This window comes from Phoenix dactylifera, unplaced genomic scaffold (genome assembly GCF_009389715.1).
Source record: "Phoenix dactylifera cultivar Barhee BC4 unplaced genomic scaffold, palm_55x_up_171113_PBpolish2nd_filt_p 000781F, whole genome shotgun sequence".
Classification (NCBI taxonomy): Eukaryota; Viridiplantae; Streptophyta; class Magnoliopsida; order Arecales; family Arecaceae; genus Phoenix; species Phoenix dactylifera.
Window position 1 is genome coordinate 64,368 of NW_024068151.1, and position 4,518 is coordinate 68,885.

Consider the following 4,518-nt stretch of genomic DNA (forward strand, 5'->3'; position numbering starts at 1 on the left):
GGGCCCCATCTTCTTCCTTGCACCAAGGCCGGGTGTCTCCTTCTTCCGGGGCGCCGACGAGGTCGGTCCGATCTGGTTTGTCACAAAGCCATGGTCCAAAGACCCCTTCCTCCCGAGGCTGTTCTCCTCCTCTCTCCGCCTGTTTCAGAACTCCATAGCAACCTTCCCATTGCTGGCCTCCTCGGATCCAAACATCTCCTCCATCGGTTTCGTCCCCCCCACCACCAGAGGCAAGAACTCGCATGCCACTGCCGAATGGCCAACCCGCCCACACTTGGAACATGGTGCTAGCAGGTTTTCATAGATGAAACCCTGCCAAAAATTAGCTTTTCCACCTGCTGATCTCCCCAACAAAGTCCCAGGCATAAGCGGAGCAGAAGCGTCTAGTTCCACCTTCACCCTCGCAAAGCCGTACCTTCGTCTCTACTCCGTATAGCCATCCAACGTCAGGGGAATGCCAGCCCTCGCCGCAACCCTAAAAATCGTTTCCTTCTACCAATAGTCCAGCGGCATCCCGGGTAGACAAAGCCAAACAACCACCCGCCTGACGCCACCGGCCCTCGAGATGAAGTTGGGACATCACTGGTCCATGGGGAGTAGCTGTCTAGCCACCATCCACGGGCCATTCCGCATTGCAACCTTCCGGTCAGTTTTGTTAGCTAACGTGATGGCGATGATGCCGTCCACCAGCGTGAAGCATTCGACATCATACTCCAGCTTTCCGACTCGCCGGATTTTCTTCACCACCCAATCCGCCGGAAATACTCCTCCCTAGGCTCCTCACAAGGACTGTAGTACTCCTCCACTCCGACCACACATCCTCCATTTCCTCTTTCGGTACTTCGACTACCTTGGTGACCCTATTTTGCAACTCTTCCAGTTCACGGGAGGAAATCCGATGACAGGTCCACGTCGGTTACCTCGGGGCACCTTTCGCCACCTCCGCCCATGAAGGATGCTTAGCCGAATTTCTAGGGATAGTATTGCTCGATTCTCCAGCCTTCCCCACCCCAGATTTGGCCATAGCACCCAGCCATCACCTGTTTGACGAAATTCTCCAATGGTCACCCCCTAGCATGGATCTCAAAGCACCCGCTCACCCGGGATGAAGTTGGTGGCTTTGACATCCTCATGCTTTACAACCCATAGAATAATTTTTTATTTTTTTAATATAAAATGGGATCTAAACAAAGGACCATTAAAAATATTAAGAAACTTATATAAAATGCTGCCAGGCCTTGAGCGGAGCTTTCGCCTCCTGCGGTAGTTGGTCCCACTGCGGCCGCCACTCGCACACCAGTGCCTTCGCCGTCGTCTCCGTCATATCGTAGGCGTGCAATACATGGGACCCTAGCTTCTCCATGCTTTCGAGCAGCGCGGCCGGGCTCCGCTGGTGAGCACCTGGACGGGGCCCGGGATCGGGCGCCGGTCTGCTGGCGGAGCGTGGAGGAGGATGCTGAAGACGACCGGCGCGCAGCACATGTGGGCGACACCGTGCGCCGCGATTGCGCCGTAGATGGCCGCAAAGGAGAGGTTCCGGATGCACACCTTGGTGCCGCCGCGCGCCGCTATGCCCCAGGCAAACCCCCAGCCGTTGCAGTGGAACATGGGGAGGGTCCACAGGTAGACGGGCTCGACCGGCACCTGCCACTAGAGGAGGACGGTGAAGGTGCTGAGGAAGGCGCCGCGGTGGCTGTACAACACGCCCTTAGGGGCCGCCGTCGTGCCGGACGTGTAGTTGAGAGCGATCGCGTCCCCCTCGTCCTCGAGCCGGTGCGGCTCGTCGAGAGGATTACCGCATGCGATGAGCTGCTTGTAGTGTAGCTCCCCGGATTTCGTGCTTGCCGGGGAGTGGACTTCATCGATGATGACCACAAAGGGCAGTGGCTTGGTTGGATGGCGCTCGCCGATATCGGCGACCACGCGCTTAAGAGCCTCGCGAGCTACCTTGGTGTATTGGTGGTCGATGAAGAAGGCCTTCGCATCTGAGTGCACGAGGATAGCAGCGATGTTGTTGGCATCGATCGAGACGGGTGTTTATGGTTTTGAGCACGGCGCCGGCCATCAGAACGGCGAAGTGCATCTTGTCGACGGCCGGGATGTTCTGTGCAAGCAACGATATCTACAACACGGTACGTACAATCCGATGATATCAGGGAAGTTCGGTAAATCGCTTCTCTTGGAAGCCCGAACTCACTCAAACTGTTGTTAAGGGAAATTTTTGTACTTACGACATCGTTCTTGGAGATGTTCAGAGATTGGAGGGATGATGCAAGACAACGGCATCGCTCGTAAGTGTGCTTCCACGTGAAACGGGCGTTTTCATATATAACCGAGGTGCGATCTGCATGCTCGTAAGTTTCAAAATTTCACTTAACCGAGGGCGTTTTCATATATAACCGGGCCTTCTTCATCGACCACCAATACACCACGATAGCTCTCGAGGCTCTTAAGCGCGTGGTCGCTGATATCGGCGAGCGCCATCCAACCAAGCCACCGCCCTTTGTGGTCATCATCGACGAAGTCCACTCCCCGGCAAGCACGAAATCCGGGGAGCTACACTACGAGCAGCTCATCGTATGCGGCAATCCTCTGGACGAGCCGCACCGGCTCGAGGACGAGTGGGACGCGATCGCCCTCAACTACACGTCCGGCACGACGGCGGCCCCTAAGGGCGTGTTGTACAGCCACCGCGGCGCCTTCCTCAGCAGCCTCACCGTCCTCCTCCAGTGGCAGGTGCCGTTCGATCCCGTCTACCTGTGGATGCCTCCCCATGTTCCACTGCAACGGCTGGGGGTTTGCGTGGGGCATAGCGGCGCGCGGCGGCACCAACGTGTGCATCCGGAACCTCTCCGCTGCAGCCATCTACGGCGCAATCGCGGCGCACGGTGTCGCCCACATGTGCTGCGCGCCGGTCGTCTTCAGCATCCTCCTCCACGCTCCGCCTGCAGACCGGCGCCCGATCCCGGGCCCCGTCCAGGTGCTCACCAGCGGAGCCCGGCCGCGCTGCTCGAAAGCATGGAGAAGCTAGGGATCCATGTATCGCACGCCTACGGCATGACGGAGGCGACGGCGACGGTGTGCCAGCGGCGGCCGCAGTGGGGCGGCTGCCGCAGGAGGCGAAAGCTCGGCTCAAGGCCCGGCAGGGCGTCAGCGTCCTCATGCTCGCCGACATGGACGTGATCAAGGACCGCAAGGGCATGGCGAGCGTCCCGAGGGACGGGAAGTCGCTCGGGGAGATCGTGCTGAAAGGGAGCAGCGCCATGAATGGGTACTACAAGAACAAGAAAGGGACCCACGCGGCCTTTCAGGATGGGTGGTTTTGGACCGATGGGTACGTGGAAGTGAAGGACCGGGCCAAGGACGTGATCATCTCCGGCGGCGAGAACATCAGTAGTGTGGAGGTGGAGAGCGTGCTGTACCGGCATCCGATGGTGCTGGAGGCGGCGGTGGTGGCGATGCCGCATCCCCACTGGGGGGAGACGCCGTGCGCCTTCTTGACGCTGAAGCCGGAGTTTGCAAGGGGAGTTTGAAGGAGGAGGATATAATTGCCTACTGCAAGGCTAACATATCCGGTTTCATGGTGCCGAAGAAGGTGGTGTTCCTGGCCGATCTTCCAAGGCCGGGCCTAAGGTACAGAAGTTCCATCTGAGGGATGTGGCTAAGAGACTCGCAGCCACTCCTCGGCGAGAGCAGGCCAAGGCCCAGCCCAAGGACCCATTTCCACCCACGTCTCGTTTTTGACTGCTCTGTTTTTTTTTTTTTTTTGGGGGTTCTTAAATTTTATTTTACCGGTTTCAAAAGTATTTTTATCCGGAGTCAGGCTTCTTTCAGATTGCATACGTTTATCGGGAAGCAAACAGTACAGCAGACTGGGTCGCTTCCTTTGTGGCCCGGTATTCGGATGGTGTGGTTTGGACCAGGATCGGAGATATTTCCCACCCCTTGTATCATCTTCTTTCTTTGATTTGGCAGGTTGTACTTATGTGAAAACTATATGAATGCCGTTTTTAATCAAAAAAAACAAAAGTACTTTTCATACAGTCAGTGACGGTATTTGTTTGGTGTTATCATCATCCTTATTTACCAGACTTCAAAGGATGGTTGAAGTTTATTAAGTTTGTGGATAACGATTGAACTAAACAGAGTGGCATTAGGCATTCTATTTTTTTTATTTTATTTTTTTGCCTTTTAATACATTATGTTCAGGAACGAAGCTTGGTGGTAGACTTATTCACCGGATATCCCCCGAGGGGGACGAGGCCGGAGGCCGAAGGGGGGAAACGGACTATAAACTTAAGGCCAATTTCCCCGTATAATCGATTCGATCTTTCATATTTCTTCCCTTCAGAAGATCCCGATGTAACCGAGAGGGGAGAGAACAAATATCCTCCAGAACTAGAGGAAAGGGAGAAGAAAATACGTTTCTCATGTGGGCCTAAAAATGGGCCAGATAAAGTTTTCGCTCACAATTCCTGAACTGGGCTCAATAGTTTAGATGCCTAAGCAGGGCAAGAC

General features: G+C 55.4%; 2 pseudogenes; one reads left to right on the plus strand and one right to left on the minus strand.

Annotated features, from left to right (window-relative positions):
* Positions 1 to 1,216: 1,216 nt before the first annotated feature.
* LOC103695651 lies at positions 1,217 to 2,366 on the minus strand (annotated as a pseudogene).
* A 31-nt stretch (positions 2,367 to 2,397) lies between these two features.
* LOC103695650 lies at positions 2,398 to 3,744 on the plus strand (annotated as a pseudogene).
* Positions 3,745 to 4,518: the final 774 nt, after the last annotated feature.